The sequence below is a fragment of the Hordeum vulgare genome, chromosome 7H (genome assembly GCF_904849725.1).
Source record: "Hordeum vulgare subsp. vulgare chromosome 7H, MorexV3_pseudomolecules_assembly, whole genome shotgun sequence".
Taxonomy (NCBI): domain Eukaryota; kingdom Viridiplantae; phylum Streptophyta; class Magnoliopsida; order Poales; family Poaceae; genus Hordeum; species Hordeum vulgare.
Window position 1 is genome coordinate 367,684,453 of NC_058524.1, and position 21,851 is coordinate 367,706,303.

The 21,851-nt window shown below is 45.6% G+C and overlaps 1 long non-coding RNA gene across 1 annotated transcript; it reads left to right on the top strand.

Moving 5' to 3' along the window:
• The first annotated feature begins 4,405 nt into the window (after window positions 1-4,405).
• Window positions 4,406-7,054, top strand: LOC123413011. Its single transcript, XR_006613659.1, has 2 exons — window positions 4,406-4,700; window positions 4,855-7,054. It is a non-coding gene; the product is annotated as an uncharacterized LOC123413011 (long non-coding RNA).
• The last annotated feature ends 14,797 nt before the right edge of the window (window positions 7,055-21,851 follow it).

The window sequence follows — 21,851 nt, forward strand, 5'->3', positions numbered from 1 at the left end:
CACAAGCAAAATCAAGCACCGGCTCGTTGATGGAAGGATGCCTTGGCATCCACGGTTCCATTTCTACGCCTATTGTGCCTTGGGAAGGCCTACAGCTACGGGACCACGCTGCGCGGCGGCTCCGGCGACATGGAACAAGATGGCGGCCAACCCACGGCTCCTACGCTCAATCTAAGACACGGAAGGGGGAGGAAGGCTATGCTCACCCAACTGACGAAGAAGCTGATCCTGCCAGAGAGGTAGCAGGGGAAGAAGAGGAGGAAGCCGCGTCGGGGATGCTTGCCGGAGTGGAAGGGGTCGTCGCCGATGGAGGGGAAGAAGAGGCGATGTCGTCGTCCTAGCTGCGGGAATGGATTCCCAGGAGATCCCGCGAGCTCACCGACGCCTTAGAGAGGAAGCAGAGGCACAACAACAATGGCGGAGAGCTCCTTCACGATCCGGCCATGGCGGAAGCATCACTCCTCTTACGTGAGGTCGACGAGAGAGAGAGAGGGAGATGGGGAAGAAGTGGAGGCAGAGGAGGAGGAACCCTAGCTTTGGCACGGACGCCAAGGGGGATTTAATAGGGGAAGGAGAGGAGAGGGACGCGGCGCGGCCATGTGCGCGAGGGGAGCTCCGGTGGAAAGCAGAGAGGGGAAGAGATGAGTCGCTGACAATGGCCCCCGGTGGAAAGCACAGAGCTGGAAAGGAGGAAGGAGAGGGACGCGTTGTGGGCTCCTGCGCGCGAGAGAGGAGGAAGTGGGCCGGCCTATGGGAGGAAGCCCACAGAGTGGCGCCAGATAGAGGAGAAAGAAATCCCCTGGCTTTCCTTTTATAAATAAAACAGGAAAAGAAAAATAAAACACATGCCAAACTGTTGGCTCAAAAATAAAGATAAAAACACCCCTGGTCATAAGGAATTATGACCTATTTGAATTGAATGAAAAAGAAATGTTTGGGGCAAATAAATATTTACAAAACAACATTTGTTGGATCTGTTTTGTAATTATATGCACCTTTAAAACATGTTTTCAAAATAGCAATTTCACATCACAATTACACCACAAACAAGAGCTAAGTGAGGGACATTTTTAAAACAGAAAAGGTTCAAGTGAAACTTGACCTTGAAAGGAATAGAGAGGGGGAAGATGGTTTTGAAACCTATACAACCACTAGGCACTTCCTACTATCATCTACCTCCACACCATTCCCACATCCCACATCACATCAAACAACACATGAATTCACAAAGTCCCAAACCAATACATAGAATGATATGGAATGCATGCATGCAAGGAAAAAATTAAAGAGGGTGACATCACATGAAATCATACATGCATTGAGCTCTCATGTCCATGACAAGTTGGAACCACATAGGAAGGTTCCAAATAGAGAAGGTTACACACTTGGGGCACTACACTTTATTCGGCGGTGGTCGATGGTGAAGTCGAAGTCGACCCCGCGGAGGTGTGATGACGATGACACCGGGTTGCAACCTCGACGATGCTTTTCTCTTCGACGGTGTGTGTGCGCTCTTGTGTGGATTGCCAGGTCGCCCCGTATGCCTTGTTTTTGCAGGACTATTATGACAGTTTTAGCCCGGTTTTCCGTTAATTAACATGGCAATTCTCTTTCACCTTTTTTAACGAATCGGGCCCTAAGAGATCGCGTTTCAAAAAAACTCTAAACTAGCAGCGGGGTAGCAACAACCGTCTGCCCCGCACTGAACGAGAACACACGAAGCAACAATCGTTGGCCACGCTCGTCCAAGAGGAGCACGTAGCACAAGCTCAACCACTCCTACTCCCATAGAAGTTGTTGGGATTTTCGTGAAGAGAAAGATGATGTAGCACAACATCAAAAAGTAGTTTTTCTTCAATTAAGGTATAATCTAACGAGTAGGATGTACCACAGTAACAATGTTGACAATACGTGTACACAAACACAACAAATGCTTGCACCTAACAAAGAGAAGAGGGCGACACTCCCCTTGTTATTGATGGCTACAAGATTAAAAGCAAATAATGATAGGAAAAGCAGTAAAACTGTAAAGAGCAAATTGTAAGGATTTTTATATAATAAACAATAGACCCGGGGGCCATTGGTTGACTCGTGACATATCTCTTGAAATCATATAAATGCATGGTAGAAAATTAATGTTGGACAATTGTCAAATTATAACAATAATCATTCATGGTTAAATCTCACATAAGCACTGCGTGTCTCATAGGTAAACCGCTATCCAGTGACATCTATTACTATTATTCCATCCCAAGACCTCTATCTACCATGCATCTTAAAGTATTAAGTTCATAAAAAACAAAGTAACGCAATAAGCAAGATGATATAACGTAGACAAGAAGAGATCAATCAGTATGACCAAACAACGTTGTTTTATCCTTAGTGACAACGCAATACATGACTTTCTCCTTTGTGTCACTTGACAAGATCGCGGCATGATTTCTGTCGAAGTGTCACCTATGAAAAAAACGCACATGCCCCACCTTCCCCAATCCATCATATCTGGCCAAACGGGCCGGCACGGCACGACACGACATGGCCCGCTGTAAACAGGCCCGGCCCGGCACGGCCCGCACCGGCACGTTTACTAATCGGGTCGTGCCGTGCCAGCCCGTGGATTGCGTCTTCAGGCTCAGACACGGTCCGGTTATTAAACGTACCGACATGTTGACCGATTAGCACGCCGGGTCGCATATTTTTAACCTTATGGATTTATTTTCGGGCTTATTGGGCCATATATATATATATATATATATATATATATATATATATATATATATATATATATATATATATATATATATATATATATATATATATATATATATATATATATATATAATAAACGGACCGTGCCGTGCCGGCCCGCGTGCCCAGACTCCAAGCCCACGCACGGCCCTAGGCATGTTGCGTGCCTGACACGGACCCGTTTAAATCTAGCCGTGCAAGCGAGCTTTCTAGGCCGACCCATTTGCAATAGGGATGGAAAATCGTAAAAAAGAAAATGAGCGAGCAACAGGAATCGAACACGGGACCTCTAGGTCAGAGTATGCCTTGGTTAACCATCTCAACTCACTACTAGAGGTGGAAGGTTACATGCGTGAATGTTAACGAACATAACAAAGCTGTAAAATTTAACAACACGAACCATAAGCCGCTGCAGATTCAAACTTTTCCTAAAATTTCGAACATGAACGTCTTAAACAAGAATATTATTTGAGAACAATCAATATTTTTATGGAAAAGGGAAAAAATAAAATAGGAGAACATTTGTTCGAATTACAAACAGTTTTGTGAAAATGCAATGAAACAGGAGAACAATTCTAAAAACACGTGAACAAATTTGGAGGAACAAACAATTTTTTAAACCACAAACATTTTTTGAATCTTGAGAACAAAATTTTCAAAAACTCCGAAGAAATTTGAAAGCACGATTGTTTTTAAAGGACAAACATTTTTTAAATTTTGAGAATAAATTTTAAAACCAAGAACAATTTTGAAAAGAACATGAACAAATTTGGATGCACGAACAACTGTTTAAAGCACGAACATTTTTTAATCGTGAAAACAAAATTTTGAAAAAAAACCAAACAAATTTGAAAGCGCGAACAAATTTTTAAAGAACGGACATTTTGTTAATTTTGAGAACAAATTTTGAAACCCGAACATTTTTACAAATTTCGAAACATTTTTTTGAGAAACCCGAAACATTTTGATAAAAATTGCATAACATTTTTTCAAATTCCAAAACATTTTTTTAATTTCGGAACATTTTTCATATTCCGGAACATTTATTAAAATTCTGGAACATTTTTAAAATTTCGGAATATTTTTTATGATCCGGATTAATTTTTTAATTCTGAAACATTTTTCAAATTCCGGGACATTTTCAAATTCCGGAATATTTTTTGAAAATCCAAAACATTTTTAAAACAGAAGCAGAAAAAAAAGAAACAAAAAAGAATAAAAAAAAGTTTAAAGAATCTTCTAGAACTGCCCAAAACCGAAAAAGACCAGGTAAAAACCTCTGGAAGGTTGCCAAAACCGAAATTAATGAATGTGCAGCCCCTCGCTCTGTAGCAGGTCCTGTGTGTTTGCCCCCCTATTTGACGCAAAAAACTTCAAATATGGTTTTCCTCCCCCCCCTTTTTGAAAATCCAAAACATTTTTAAAACAGAAGCAGAAAAAAAAGAAACAAAAAAGAATAAAAAAAAGTTTAAAGAATCTTCTAGAACTTCCCAAAACCGAAAAAGACCAGGTAAAAACCTCTGGAAGGTAACCGAAATTAATGAATATGCAGCCCCTCGCTCTGTAGGGGTCCTGTGTGTTTGGCCCCCTATTTGACGCAAAAAACTTCAAATATGGTTTTCCTCCCCCCCCCCCCCCCCCCCCCCCTGCCTTTCAGAATAGAATAGAAGAGAAGAGATGAGACGCGGGAGATCGACAAGGGCGGCGGCGGCCCCTCCCAGATCCGCCAGCGCCGTCGTTCGTCAAGGTCATGGGCTTTCTCTTCGATCTGGCCTCACCTCGACGGAGGGCACGCTCGAGATGGAGCGCCGGGAAAGGACCTGCGCGTCGGCCGTGCGTGCATGAGGAGACGTCCGCCAGATTGAGACCCCGATCCGCCACGGTCGCCTGGAGTTTATGTTTGGCTGGCTCCGCTCCCGGACGGACGACCTCCCGAGAGAATCACGTTTCAGGTTGCAAACAGTTTACGTTCATCTTATCGTTCTAACTGATGTCTCTTTCACCTTTGAGTACAGAGGTTGCATGCGCCTGATTAGCTTCCTTGTGGATTTTCCTTTGTGGATTTTTATGTTTCTAACACGAAGCCGTTTAATGACACGAACCAAGGCCATTCAGTGGATCGGAGTCATCCCTTCCATCCTCTCTTCGGCGCGCACCTCTCGCCATGGTGGTCCACCGCTCGTTGCCTGCTGCCACTGTTGGGGTCAGCGAGACCCACCATTCCACCTGCCGTCATAATGCAGTTCATGGTGCCGTGCTCAAGGTGCTGAAGAGCTATATCCATGGATGTATTGCATCGGGCAACCCAGCTCATCCCTACTCTGTAGTGGCGGACACACCAGTTTGAAGGGGGCTGAAGTTCAGAGAGGATTGGGGTTAAGGTTCAGATAGGTTATTCCTTGTTTTTTTTGGTCTTGTTGCTAACCACACATTCATTTCAGAGAGGTACATCATGCGGGCAAAGTGGTTGCTAGTGTAAATGACACTAGGAGCTGCACAAATGACCGTCTTCATCTCCATGGATGTTGGAAGGTCACATGTGATGGTACAACATACGTGATGTGAATCAGTTGCTGATTGTGAGCGTGACTTGATTCTGTTTGGCTTGTCCAAGAAAGAGAACATGCTACATATACGCTTGTCTGGGCAGGTTCGTTCTTTCATCGTTAGTACATAAATCTACAAACCATCTTGAACTACCGAGCTATTAACTGGTCATATGTGGGCACTGTTGGAATTATGTGTCCTCAACTATATTCAAATATTGATATAGGGATTACTAATATTTGAAATACCTCATTATGGAATTACACATGTATTTATGCATGAAATTGCTTTACATGATTGTCACTTGTTGGAATGTACTTAAGTTATATCCTTAAGGAAGTTGGTCGATTATCACTGGACCAAAAAAAACACGCCGGCTTCATCACATGAGAAGTTGCAAACATGCAACGAGGGCTAAGGCCTGAACGTGTTAATCGAGGAAGTAGTTGCTCGATTGTAAGTTGTGAGACTCAAGGAGTGACGTGCTATTTCCACTTAGCACGTGGACAGAGAATCAATTGGATCATAGCCAATTTATGTCATCAGTCTTGAAAGTTCAGGTTACTATTTCTTCTACTACTAATATTTATCTTGCACTACGAAGAGCAAGGAAGCTTGGAAGAAAAGGCAGAGGTATTATCTTGGCACAAGGAACGAGGAAAATATCTTTGCTGCTGCTTGCATGTTCAGAGGATTTGAGCCTGCCTGCGGCTGATTCATTCGAATTGGAATTTCTTCAGCACGTCCTTATATCGACTCCCTTCACATAACAATTTGTTGGACAGCCGCTCTAGACGACGTACACCGGAATTTGGTGTACGCTGGAACACATACTCTTGCGATGAGGAATGCACATGCTAAATACACACCACCATGTGGTTGTGTCCGCACTTCTAGTTGTTGATATGCTAGAATCTTGATTACACATAATTGATGCTTGAATACGTTCAAGGGAGAGAAGGCATTAAACACTTTCTTGTTGATACATGTGGAAAACGGAATACTTGAGGAGAATGCTTTTCTTTTCCAGTTTCTTCATTGGAAGTTGATGTCACTTGTTTTGGAAGAAGTTGGGAGACACTACATACAAAAAAAAGGAATTCGTATTTTGACTTAACGGAGATGAAGTTTACTCCTTGGAAGAATACTAGTCCCTACGAAAAATAATAATCCAGAGGTCCTTGGATCATGGAAGACTGGATGGATTTGCGGTTACTCCGGTGCAAAGATAGCATCGACATTGTGCATAACTTGGAGAGGGGTTTCAGACAAGTATTATTATTGAGCATCACTTGTGTATGGAGGAATATGATAGCCACTCTGAGGACAAGGAAATTTGCTCTTCTTTTGCCGGAAAATTGATGTGTTTTTTGGTATTGGAAATTATGTCCTAAAACTCCGTTTTGGAGGGAAATTAGTATTAATGGATACGCTATTATGCTAACCTTGCATCGGAAGGAATTAAAAAAGTGTCTATTATGGCAATCACTTATTTATGGAGGAAGATGGAACCACTCTGTGGAAAATGGCGGAAATTTGCTCTCACTTGATGTATCAAAGGGAATTTTATATATTGTGTGTTTTGCCATTGCTGCTAAATCTTATACACTTTGGAATTGGAAATTTTGCCATGGAACTCCGTGGTAGAGGAAAAGTATTATTTTTATAGGACACTCTATGCAACTTCGATGTGAAGGTATTTGATTTATTGTTATATCTTTGGAATTTATTGATTATGACATATTATTTGGAAAAGGAAGAGTGGACTCAACGGTTACATTAGTGCTTTATGAATTTTCACACAATGGTCTATCCTTCTTGATGTCCACTCGAAGTTGGCAAATAAATGTGTGTATTTGGAAAAGATAACTCTATATGGAGGAATACCGACAATGGGAACACATGCTTGGAATTTTATTATCTACATCATCAACGACTTGGACACATATCTTGGAACTAGATGAATTGTCTTATTGATTCTGAAATTCTAAACTTTAGTGGGAGGACTTTGGTATTTTGTGAAGCATATATACTGTACATTTTTACTGGCACACCTTTTATTGAGGTGGAAGGAAATTACAAAAGAAAACTTCACATCATATAATTTTTTTATATAGTTATGGTATTTTTCCCACTCCCACTAGAGGCTAGATTATTTATTTTATCACATTCATTGATAATTGCACTTGATATGGTTATATTTATACTATTTGAAGTACATGTCAGAATGTTTTATTGTGCTTGTCACATTACGTACTGAAGTGGAAAATCAGTTGATTAAAGGATATCAAAGTTTTAACAACTGATTGGTGGGGGAAAGTACACTTCAGGAATATATCAATTGAACATGTAAAGAGCATGGAATTATTCATTACTGGAATATACCATACTCCACAATTGAGTGGAGGAATTGAATATCTTTTATATTCCATTTTTTTAAGGAGTGTTGCATACCGCTATTTGTTGTTATCATTCTTCATCTAGCACAGTCACTATATGTCTTTTAGACTGGTAGGAAATACACTATCTTAGCAGGAAATTATCACATACTACAAAGCACACGCGAGGAAATTTCGATTGTTATTCTAGTGGATCAAAGGATGTTTTATTTGTTATATGAAAAAAAGGAAACTGGTGGAAAATAGGAACACCCTTATTTTTATGATCAATGGTGGAATTGTTGACAATCATACTGGAATTTAATCTTGGCCCCAATGGAAACTACAAGTGTAACTCCTGACACTAACATGCTTAGGATAAGTGGGAGGAATTAACTTGGAATTTCATATTTGGATAATTTTTACGTAATTTTTTTTGGGGGGAGGGGAGTAACTCTAAAATTTAGAGGAATCTTTAAATTCTCTTAAGAAGGTTTTCTCATCAATGACAATTATGGGTGGAAGAATTGCGGGAAGGAATAAACTCAATGAGGAATTGTATAGACTAGGAACTTATTATCACACCAAGAAATCGCAAGCCCATTGATTGTAAGTGGTTTTATTCGTTTATGAGGAAATTTGGCTCATTGGAATATTATAATGTCACTCTTGCTATTCAGTTCTTCACACAAAAGGAAATATACTTTGTGGAAACTCTCACTCTTGGAATTTGGGAAAGAGGAACTAAAGACATGGTTTGCTAATTGAATACATTACAATTTATGGTATTATAACAAGCTTCACATCAATGGAATGGAAGTGTCATATGGTTTTCTAAATGAAGCGAGGAGGTCATCTAAAATGTAAGTGTAAAATATTTTGCTTTATTTTTGTATACATTAACATTGTTTTGTTGTTTGCAATGATAAAATCACATTGATGGAAGTGAAAGCTTGGTCATGTTTTAACTTTCATATGAAAGGAATGTTTGAAGCTTCCTATGTTTTGGTTGTGGAACTACACAGCGCATGTTTTTTGTAAATGTTATCTATGGAAAATTGCAAACTTGTTAAAGTACCTGAAATCAAACTCATTGAGGAATTATGTTTGAACTTGTGAGGAAAATGGTATAACACATGGTGTTAAAATTTATTGTATCTTTGTTATACAATATTACCTTAGCTTCCGGAATTTATGCTGCATTCAAGTAGTGGAAGGAAATACAAGAAGCTAAGGGAATGCCACATATCATATTAGATTGTGGAAAGTGTATCACAACATGTCACTTGTTAAGCACATTGAGGAAGCTATTATTGTATCTACGAGATCAGAAATAAGTCTAGGTACGCATATTCAATTTTATTTTTGTAGTGCTAATATGGTGCAGGTTCAGTGACTAAAGTCAGGAAGTTCATTCAAACATGGTTACTTACGGAACTTCATTTACTGATTGGATTTGATATTTATGTGGTTCTGAAAATTTACTCAACATGGTTCTCATATATTTTGACTCAATGTGGAATTATTCATGGTATTGATATATGTGACTGAAAATAATTAATGCGGAATTTTCACTTGAGGAAGTAGCACTCAAGGCGCCTGTAAAGGTGGAATTGCACCCAATGAAATTATACTCGAAACACCGAGGACAACTATGCTGGAATACTTAGGCAGAAATTAAGGTCTCTAGTGATCTTAGGGGTCACAACAAGGAAACATATTGAAGGAATATATCACAATATATATTTATGGAGTTTTTAACATAGTGTTAATACGATTGCTGGTCCCTTGACTAAGCTTCTTAGTCTAGAGTTATTTGGCAAGCATGTTTAGGCTATGGATTTACGAATATTTGAATGATCGTTTTGGACAAGTGGGAGATGCTGGAATTATGTGTCCTGCAACTATATTCAAACATTGATATAGGGATTACTAATATTTAAAATACCTCATTATGGAATTACACATGTATTTATGCATGGAATTGCTTTACATGATTGTCATGGAATTATCACTTGTTGGAACGTACTTAAGTTATATCCTTAAGGAAGCTGGTCGATTATCACTGGAATACAATATACTATTTGTATTGGAAATACTACCCGGATACAGTGATGATTGGAAGGAGCTAGATCGTATAGTTAGATTACAGCCCTAATGTTGATTTACGTAATTAGAGGAATTTATACTCTATTACGACGCGTTGATCACAAGCGTGTGCTCCAGGGACATAATGGATAGAATCCGTTAACACACAAATATGATCGTGGTTGGTAATTTGATTTGGACTCTATCCCGAAAACTAGTGGAAGATACTAGGAATCTTATATCGGTATAAAAGGTGGACTCTTTGAAAAGACAGTATAAGAAGGTCCCTACCCCCTAGCCTCGGATATGCGATTGTGAGCGGCACCATGGATAAGCGCAGAGGAATATGGGATGGACCACAAACCCTACAATTTCAAACACGCACAAATGAGGACCTCCTTTTCTATGTCTTATGCTAGTTAGTTGCGGCTTTCCATGGCCATATACACGCAATTTATTATTTTGCACACCACCTTATCTGTGCATGCATGTTTTCAAGTTTTGCCAAATTGTATTCTCCTACAATTTTGTTTTGGAAAAAAAAATGTTTATGTGAAAGTGAGAAAAACGTGTGTACACAGAATTTCATGTATTACTTTCAGGAAGGTTCATGTATTATTAAGTGTCTGTTTGTGTGCTTGTTCTTCCACAGCTACTTTAGCATTGACCAACGTTTCACCAGCAAGGGAAACAATGGTTCATACGCACATACATGTTTCACATTTCTATCTCGCCCAATTATTCAATTAGTTAAATTGTGTTGTCTAGTTCTAGTTGTATACTATTTTTGTGAAGTTCAACAGTGTCAGTGTCACGCCCAAGATGCGACCCTATCCTTAATTTGGCACAAGGGCCTCGTCAGGGATAGAAGCGCATCTTGTCTTTTCGCAAGAATGGATATCGTTACAAGTACATGTACTAAAAAGAAGAGTTATATAGAATTGGCTTACACTCGCCACAAGCTACATCAGAGTCACATCAGTACAATATATAAACATCATGAAGAAGAGCAGGATCCGACTACGGACGAAAACAAACGAGAAAAGAAGAACGACGTCCATCCTTGCTATCACAGGCTGTCGGCCTGGAACCCATCCTAGATCGATGAAGAAGAAGAAGAAGCAACTCCAAATGAACAATCAACGCGCTCGCGTCAAGTAGCCTTTACCTGTACCTACAACTGGTGTTGTAGTAATCTGTGAGCCACAGGGGACTCAACAATCTCATTTTCAAAGGTATAAGGACTAGCACAGCTTAATGGATGAGGTATGGTGAAGTGGTGAGGTTGCAGCAAGGGCTAAGCATTTCTTTAGTGGCTAAACTTGCGAGTACAAGAATAAGAGGGGGAAGATCTACGCACAGCGGACGTGACTACTGATGATCAAATGAATGATCCTGAACACCTACCTACGTCAGACATAACCCCACCGTGTCCTCGATCGGAGAAGGAACTCACCAAAGAGACAGTCACGGTTATGCACACGGTCGACATATTTTAATTAAGTTAACTTTAAGTTGTCTAGAACCAGTGTTAAACAAAGTTTCCACGTTGCCACATAACCGCGGGCACGGCTTTCCGAAAGATTTAACCCTGCACGGGTGCTCCAACCAGTCCATCACAAATTACCACAAGCCGCATAGAAATCCTCGATCACGAAGCTCGCGATCTCGTCGGACTCCTTAGTGGAAAACCTCAACTCTGAGATTACCCAAAGCATCACCGGAATCCCGATGCACAAGATATTTCATCAAAGGTAAAACTAATCCAGCAAGGCCACCCGACGTGTCGACGATCCCAATAGGAGCCGCGTATCTCGTTCTCAGGACACGACGGATGAGCTAGATGTCGGGATCGCTAAACCCTGGTTGACCAGGGGGCGCCGGACATCGCTCAGGTGGGACCAACACTCATGCGGAGCACTGGCCCGGGGGTTGATTAATTATCCTCGGGGTCCGGAAAGTCCCTATGCAATTTTATTAGGTTATTAAGAAAATGTAGTACCAAAGTTGGGCCTTGCTAGACCAACTTTAATCTAAAACGAATTATCAAGGGGGTCCCCATAACAACCCCGATCGTGTTAGGAACGCTCAATTATGGAACATAACACCGGTAGCCGAAACTAAGGGGGCAAAGGTGGAACAAAACACCAGGCTAGAAAGACCGAGCCTTCCACCTTATACCAAGTATATAGGTGCATTAAATTAAATATCAATTAATAGGGTGATATAACAAGGAACACATGTTGTCACATGGAAGCAACTGCACCTGCAACTAGCAACGCTAACACATGGTTAAGCAAGCAGTAACATAGCCAATCTGTGGTTTGCTAGGTTGTGAACTGGTGAAGGTTTTCATGGCATTGTTGAGAGGTGATATTTAACAGGTGGTAGGCAACTAGACATAATGATAGAAACGGTAAAACTAGCATGACAATGATAGTAATGTTATCTGGGGAAATGATCATCTTGCCTGAGATCCCTCTTGGAAGAAGAATGACTCCGTGAAGCAGACGAACCGATGTAGTCGAACGAGTCCTCACTTCCCGACACGCTTGCGGAACTCTATCGAGACGAAGCAAATCGGAAACAAGCATCAACACACGATTTTCACCACACGATGCACAACAAAAATGATGCATGAGAAGCTGAACATATACAAGTCACGGCATGACAAATCACACAAGCAAACACTACACATTAAGTGAAGTTCAATATGCAACGAGTTGCATATTGGCGAAACTCCACATACGGATTATTTAGTTCTATCCCGATTAGGTACTCGGCAATATTAAATGTGGTTACACATGGTAAGAGGTGAAGCGAAATTAATCTACCTATCTAGGCATTTTAAATGAGGTCGGAAATGACATATAGCATCTCCGAAACGACCTCACATGTTAAATTTTCTGTCTAGATCTGAATTAACACGTTTAAAAATTTGTTAAACAACAAAGCAAATAGGTTCATGTGATTCTACGTATCATTACAAGCAAGTTACACATAGAGAACATCTCCAACGGAGCTACGGTTCAAAAGATACGGACACCGCAAGATATGATGGCATGAATGCAAAATGTGTGCAACAACAGTCACGAGCACTTCAAAACATACAACCAGAAAGATAAAATGAAACTACACGTGATTCTAAGCAAGTTTCATATAGGAAACGACCAAAACGGAGCAACGGTTCAACAACTACGAGCTAAACAAGAAATCTCTACAATGTGCCAAAATCAGCCACATAGCATTTTCTACACCCCACAACTACGAGCTACACAAACCCAAAATGCTCAACCAAGGCATGAGGCAATAGAGGTCAAGATGGACTACCACATACAACCAATAACATCTAGCATGGAAGCATGGCACACTAGGAAAAGAAGTCACAAAATGGCTTCTCACACACAGTTTCAGACTTGGTGAAAATAACAGTTTATGAAACTGCAGTTTTCGATCTGAAGGCATATTGACAGCAGCAAAACCAAAACCTAGAGGACTCCAAATGGCATGAAAATTCACAGCATGCTAGAGAATCCTAAAGTCTACAACTAACTCCATTGCACCAACCTCAAAAGAGCTACAGATCACCAGATAAACTCATGCAAAGACAGCAACAAAATATAACAGATTTCTGACTTAGAAATATTTCAGCATCTCCAAATCAGCACTATTTCCTAGCAAGTAAAGAACAAACAAACCACACCTAAACATGGATTTCTATTGGAACCAAAAATTACCAGGGGCTAGACTAGATATCCAAGAACAACTCTCTAGTTGACAACTCCATCATATCACGCACGGATTAAATCTCACAAAAAAAGGACAACATGGCAAAATATCACGGGAACTAACTTGCTCAAAAGCTAAAACTAAATACACAGTTAAATCCTATGGATTTTTCTACCCCGAAAACATATATAACATGAGGGGTTGCAAAATAAAAACAACTACACATGTATATGCGGGAATATGTCCTAAACACGAAATAATAACTAGCTTCGGAATCCTACATGCAAAAATACCAACGACTACTCTAAAATACATGGCAAATGGGTTCCTAAAACATGAACATTTTATCTACGGGGTTCGGGCAATACGGACACGCACGAAAAATTAATACGGGACGCTAACATATTAAGACAGCACGCAAAACTAGGCATTCGGCGGTTCAAACTACTTCAAGCAATTACGCAAGTTGTAAATTCGTAATCTACGCACAAAACTACGCAAGATCCATATCTAAATCATCGCAATCCGACATACGGATTAAAAGTTTCGGGCGTTTGCATATTCATCTATTTTTTGGAATTTAAATAATTCCGAAAGTCCCTAAAAGAAAATAATCTAACGGGCCTAACTAACTAGGCGCGACAAAGCTAATATTCGACTGGGCGAGGAATAGATCTCGGGCTGCTCACCTGGGCCGGCCTGGAGGGAGGAGGATGGGCCAAGGGATGGTGGCTGACTGGGCGGTGAGGCAGCTGGGACGGCGCGGTCCTGAGGCAGCCTCGCTGGGCCGAGGGGAGTTGGGCCCCGTGCGGATCACAATCCACGCGAGCGCTCGCTCGGCGGCAGGGATCGATCTGGCCTCCTCGTCCTCCCGACGCTGCACACGACGAAGCATGGCGGGTCAACACCGACCGGGGATGTGAACTGGACAGGGTCGAACGTATCCGAGAGGGGGCTGGCCGGATCTGGTGCTGCGGGAGCCATTCCCAGCGGTGGAGGCGCGAGGCGGCCACCGAGCTCCATGGTGATGGGGACCTGCGGGAGAGAGAGGTACCGAGGGTTAGGGAGAGAAGAAGAGAGGAGAGAGGAGCAGGGCGAGGCTCGCCGGCGGCGAAGGCGGGCAGCGAGGCTAGTGGCGCTAGGGGCGCGGGAGGTAGGCGGGGCTTCGGGCCTGGCTTGGAGGCGGCGAGATGCAACGGGAGGAGGAGGGAGCCGGCTGGGGCGGCGCGATCCGGGCCTGGGCGGGCCCCAGATGGGCTCCGATGGGCCCGGCGGCTGGAGGGAGGAGAGAGAGAGGTGGGATTACGGTTAGGGGTGCGGATCCCGAGGTGGGAGGAGAGGTGGTGTCTAAAAATGCATGGGGGTCTATTTATAGACAATGGGGGCTAGGTTAGCAAAATTTCGTCCCGGATCCAACCGCGCGGTCGGAATCGTACAGTTCCTAACGCGGGACGGGCTATGTGGCCGCGTAGAGTAGGTTAGCCAGGGAAGAGAGGGAAACGGGCGGCCCGACAATGAGATTTAAAATATCGAAAGACGTTCGGCGATAGACCGAATACGGTGCCGCTACGGTCGATCGTTCGGGTACCAGACGGACTCCGATTGCGACGAAACTTGACAGGCGACCTATCTACAACTAATTACGACCGCACGCCAAGTTCCAACCCAAATAGAGAAAGTTTTAAACACATTTTATAAACAAGATTTAGACGATGCCGCAGGCGCGTGCGTGTGTGGTCGGGCTCAGAACGGACAACAACGAGAACCGGCAACTAACAACGGTTGCAAGTTTTGAAAACTGGCGGCAACGGGATGCCGATGCAATGCTGATGCTGCGCATGATGCGATGATTGATGGGGTTATAGTCCTAGGGTAGGGTCACAGACCTGCCCTATAGGTCCTACCCAAGGACTACCCTTCATAAGGGATAAGGCCCTTAGTCAGTTCCGACTGAATTAAGGACTTTCCGTCATCTAGTCGGTGACGATTCCTACATCATCCAGTCGGAGATGAGCATTCGGAGCGTATCAAACTTACCGACTGGATTCCACTCTGTACATCGTAACCCCCCTGGAGGGCAATGGTCATGCGTTTCCATGTACCTTTGTTAGCATTTAAGACATACGTTACCTGTAACGTATGCAGTTATTCGCCACTACTCCACCCCTATGCACCGAACCGTTATGAAGGGTAGCGCACTATATATAAGCCGCCCTTCCCCACTGGTGCAGGGGTTAGCAATTCACTGTAATCCATATTCCACTCGACAACAAGCTCCCAAGAGCACTGAGACGTAGGGATTTTACCTCCACCGTAGAGGGGCCTGAACTCATACAACCTCGTCGTAGCTAAGGCTCTGCCCATCCTTTCGTACCCTACACATCTACTATCAGACTTATACCCACGACAGTTGGCGCCCACCGTGGGGCAGGCGTCTAAGCGACTTTTCGGCGAGTTTGCGGCTACATCTTTTCGTCATGTCGTCCGGTGGTGATTTGAGCATGTGTCGCGAGATTCTTTTCGGCGCTCTCTCCTTCATCGTCGACGATTCGGTATGGCTTCGGGATGCCCCTCTTGACGTCGAGGCGCTCCCCAGTCGCGGGGCTACGCACTTCCGTGCCGGCGCCCGCGGCATCCTTCTTCTCCAGCAGTCGGCTCCGGTGTCGACCTTCGCCCCTGTCGCGCGCCGCAACAAGCGGTCTCGCCGTCCGCGGCTCCAGTGTTGGGTGCAACACGCCCAAGCGCGCCAGAGCGCGTCTTCACAAGTGGCGGTCCTCGAGTCGGTTGTAGTTGCGCCGCTGTCCCAATGCTCGGACTCAGTTCCGACTGAGTTTCCTTCCGAGTACGTGGGTCGCGGGCCTGCAACCGAAGTGCACATGGCCAACTCCCATGAAAGCCCTCGCCAAACCGGCAGGAATGAGCACGAGGTCGGCGAAACCTCCGGCGCTCGCCGTCAGCCCCGCCGTTCTGCCAGTCGGCGAACTCGTCAGAGCAACGTGGAGGTGTTTCGCACACCCGTCCTCAACCTGGCTGCCGTCGCCAAGATAGCCGATTCCCTCCAGCCGACTGATTCAGAGGCTGGCAGAGGGATCGAACAGATCCGTGCCCTGCTGCACATGGCGCATCAGCAAAATTCGGCGGTCTCCCAGTCGCACAACAGGATTCACAATAGTTCTGTTCATGCAAACACGCATCGGTCAGTTCACAGCCCCGGTTCGCATCAGCGACACAGGGGAGGCAGCCATTCTATGAATCCTCAAGATCGTCGCCGCTCACGCACCCCTCCGCGGGGTGGGCCCTACGGGCCCCGACATCATGATGATCGGCGTTCAGTCAGTGACACTTATGATCCAAGGCCCGACGCGAGAGGGCATATCGCCTAGAGGAGGGTCGACAGGGGCCGAGCCCACCGCGATGGTCACGATATGGACCGTCTGAGCGGAAGCAGGACCATCGTCTCTGGTCTCGAGTGTTTCAGTCGAGCCATCTGTTCGGCTGACATCCCTCCCAACTTCTGATTGGCGACGGGGATTTGCAAGTTTACAGGAGAATCCAAGCCAGAAACGTGGCTGGATGACTACCGAGTGGTAGTCCAGATCGGAGGAGGGGACGACCACGTCGCCATGAAACACCTCCCTCTGATGCTCGACGGCTCGGCACGAGCGTGGCTGAACCAGTTGGCTCCCTCAAGCATCTACAGTTGGGCAGATCTGGCCCGAGTCTTCATCAGGACCTTCGAAGGGACGCGCAAACGCCCTGCTGGTCTCGTGGAGCTCCAGCACTATGTCCAGAAGCAGAATGAGCCCCTGCGCGATTTCATTCAGCGTTGGACGACCCTCTACCACACGGTGGAGAACGTCACAGAGCACCAAGCAGTCTGCGCCTTCAAGGCAGGCGTGCGGCACAGAGATTTGTACCTGAAGTTCGGTCGAACAGGCGACATCTCCATGAGTAAGATGATGGAGATAGCGGCACACTATGCAAATGGCGAAGAAGAGGACCGCATTCGTAGCGGCAAGCACAAAACAGTCGCCGATGGAGATGGGAACAACACTCGGACGCAGAAGCAGAAAGCTCCGTCCACTCTGCAGGCAGAGCTCGCAGCCGTTACCAATGCCAAGTTCAAGGGCAAGGGAAAGGCTCAGTTCACCCCCAAGAAGAAGCAGTTCGGAAACCCCATCCTTGACTAGCCATGTCCAATTAACACGAAGATGGATGAAGAGGGCAACGCCATATATCCGAAGCATACCACTCGACAATGTCGCCTCCTGATCCAGGGGTTCGGCGAAGGGCAACCGAGTGAAAAGGGCAATGAACAGGATGAGGAGGACAAGGAGGATCCGTTCCCCCAAGTCCATGCAACACTGATGATTTTTGCTGACGTTGAGAGCAAGAGTCGACTGAAGCTGGTGAACAGGGAGGTGAACATGGCCACGCCGACCAACCCTACGTTCCTCAAATGGTCTCAGACTGCGATCACCTTTGACCAGTCGGATCATCCAGCACACGTACCCACCCCAGGGAGGCAGGCTCTGGTCGTCGACCCGGTGGTGGAAGGAGTCCGACTGCGCAAAGTCCTCATGGACGGCGGCAGTGGCTTGAACATCATGTACGCTGACACTCTCAAGGGGATGGGCATTCCGATGTCCAAACTTAGCGAGAGCAGCATGCAGTTCCATGGAGTCGTCCTTGGACGAAAGGCCAAGTCACTCGGCCAGATCGCGTTGGACGTCGTCTTCGGCTCCGACAAGAACTTCCGCAAGGAGAAGCTGACGTTCGAGGTGGTGGACTTCCAGAGTGCGTACCACGCAATTCTGGGCCACCCGGCGTATGCGCGTTTCATGGCCCGTCCATGTTACGTGTACCTGAAGCTGAAGATGCCAGGCCCAAAAGGTGTGATCACTATTCACCGGCAATCGACAGCGGGCCGAAGAGTGTCTGCAGCAGGGATCGAGGATCGCCGATCAGCAGATGGATGTCCTCGAGCTTGACGAGTACAAGAAAACAGTCGACCCCGCTGACTTGATGCGTTCGAAGAAGCCAGGTTCGGAGTCCGCATTCCAGTCGGCGGGAGAGACGAAGAAGGTCAGCATCCACCCGACGGACGACACCGCTGCCCCGACGAACATCTCCACCACCTTCGATCCTAAATAGGAAGCCGACCTCATCCAATTCCTTCGTGAGAACTGGGACATCTTCGCATGGAAGCCCGCTGACATGCCAGGTGTACCCAGGGAGTTGGCTGAGCACCGACTGCATGTGGATCCTGTCGCTCGGCTTGTCCGAGAACGCCTGCGTCGGTCCGCCACGCACAAGAGGAAGGCAATCGGAGAAAAGGTGGCTAAGCTTTTGACAGCCAACTTCATTCGCGAGGTACACCACTCCGAGTGGCTCGCCAATGTTGTCATGGTGCCCAAGAAAGACAAGTCGCTCCGAATGTGCATCGACTTCAAGCATCTCAATAAGGTCTGCCCGAAAGACCATTTTCCGCTCCCCCGCATCGATCAAATTGTCGATTCGACTGCGGGTTGCGGGCGTTTGTCATTCCTTGATGCCTACTCGGGCTATCATCAGATCCGTCTGTATGGCCCCGATGAATTAAAAACAGCCTTCATCACCTCATTCAGGTGCTTCTCCTACATCACTATGCCATTTGGTTTGAAGAATGCAGGAGCAACCTTTATGCGCATGATCCAAAAATGCCTCCTCGACTAGATCGGTCGGAATGTGGAGGCGTATATGGATGATATCGTAGTCAAGTCACGCAAAGGTTCCGACCTGCTGACCGACTTGGCAGAAACATTCGCCAACCTTCGTAGGTACGATATCAAGCTCAACCCAGCCAAGTGTTCATTCGGCGTCCCCAGCGGAAAGTTACTCGGTTTCTTCGTTTCCGAACGAGGGATCGACGTCAACCCCGAAAAGATCGGGACCATCGTCCGAATGGAATGGCCGGTCAGAATACACGATGTTCAAAGACTCACAGGTTGCCTAGCGGCTTTGAGCAGGTTTATCAGTCGACTCGGCGAGAAGGCACTTCCTCTGTACCGACTCATGAAGAAATCAGATACTTTCGAGTGGACAGACGAAGCCCAAATCGCATTCGACGACCTCAAAGTCCTACTTTCCACCCAGCCGGTTCTTACTGCTCCGCTCAGTAAAGAACCCCTTCTTCTTTACATCGCGGCTACAAATCAAGTCGTCAGCACTATTCTCACAGTTGAACGGGAAGAAGATGGCAAAGCATACAAGGTTCAGCGGCTAGTGTATTATGTCTCCGAAGTCCTGACTCCTTCCAAGAAGAGGTATCCCCATTATCAAAAACTTATCTACGGGATTTACATGACTGCGAAGAAGGTGGCTCATTATTTTCAAGACCACTCGGTGTCCGTCGTTTCTGATGCTCCGTTGTCGGAAATCCTACAGAATCGGGACGCATCGGGCCGAGTGGCGAAGTGGGCAATGGAGATGTTATACTGCGACATCAAGTTCGAGGCCAAGAAAGCTATAAAGTCTCAAGCTGTGGCTGACTTCATAGCAGAATGGGTAGAACAACAGCAATTGACCCACATGTACTCGGCTCATTGGACAATGTTCTTCGATGGGTCCCAGATGTTGAATGGCTTCGGCGCTGGCGTTGTGATCATATCACCAAAGGGTGACAAACTCAAGTATGTGTTGCAGATACACTTTGATTCCTCCAACAACGAGGCAGAGTATGAAGCTCTCCTTTATGGACTGCGCATGGCCATCGCACTCGGCGTCCGTCGCCTGATGGTCTATGGTGATTCGGATTTGGTGGTTAATCAAGTGATGAAGGAGTGGGACGTCAGGAACCCCACCATGACCACATAATGCAATGCAGTGAGGAAGCTCGAGAAAAAGTTTGAAGGTCTGGAACTCCACCATGTTCCACGACTGAAAAACCAAGCAGCTCATGAGTTGGCAAAACTCGGATCCACTCGGAGACCAGTCCCGAGTGACGTCTGCCTCGAGCACCTCCACCGTCCTTCAGTTAAAGAAGATCCTTTCACAAAGGAACCAGTACAACCAAAGAGCTCGACAAATCCGACTGAAGTCGAAGTCCCTGCTGTGGTTGATTTGATCATGGAGATTCTTGCTATCATCCCCGATTGGACTGTGCCGTTTATTGCATACATCCTGAGGCAAGAATTACCAGAAGACGAAGTCCAAGCCAGACAGATCGTCCGCACGTCAAAGTCGTTCACTGTCATTGATGGCCAGTTGTACAAAGAAAGCGTTTCAGGCGTCCTTCAACGATGCATCTCCCTTGAGGAGGGACAGTTAATCCTGGAAGAAATTCACTCGAGAACCTGCGGTCATCACGCCTCCTCAAGGGCAATCGTCACCAAAGCATTCAGAGCTGGCTTCTTCTGGCTGCAGGCGAATGAAATGGCGAAAGATATGGTCGACCGATGTGAAGGCTGTCAGTTCTACTCTAACAAGTCCCACAAACCAACATCTGCGTTGAAGACAATCCCTCTTGTTTGGCCGTTTGCAGTATGGGGATTAGATATAGTCGGTCCATTCAGGACAGGCCAAGGGGGATTCACACATCTGTTGGTGGCAGTCGACAAGTTCACAAAGTGGATTGAAGCCAAGCCCATCAAAAAGCTCGACGCCCTTACGGCCATCAAGTTTGTCAGGGACATCATCTCCAGATTCGGGGTACCTCACAGCATAATCACTGACAATGGAACAAACTTTGACTCGGACAGATTCATAAGTTTCTGTACAGACCAAGGTATCCGAGTGGATTTTGCATCTGTGGTGCATCCCCAAACAAACGGACAAGCGGAGCGGGCGAATGGACTTATTCTGCAAGGTTTGAAGCCTCGTCTCCTGCGAGAAGTGGGACATGCCGCCGGCGCATGGGTCACCGAGCTGCCTTCGGTGCTTTGGGGTCTCCGCACAACCCCAAATAGATCTATAGGGCGATCCCCGCTCTTCCTCGTTTACGGAGCAGAGGCAGTCCTTCCGAGTGACTTGCTTCACAACGCTCCACGAGTTGAACTCTTCTCCAAAGCTGAAGCAGAGCAAGCAAGGCAAGACGGAGTGGATCTTCTAGAGGAGGAGCGCGAGATGGCACTGACTCGCTCAACCATTTATCAACAAGATCTACGGCGTTTTCACGCGCGACACGTCAGGAGTCGTACATTCCAAGCAGGCGACCTGGTGCTCCGAGTGGATCAGCAGAGACCTCACAAGTTGGCTCCCGCCTGGGAAGGACCCTTCATCATCTCCAAGGTGCTGAACAACGGAGCATATCGACTCGACAACCTCAGCAGGGAAACGGACGAGCCGCGAGCATAGAACGGAGATCTCCTGAAGCGCTTCTAC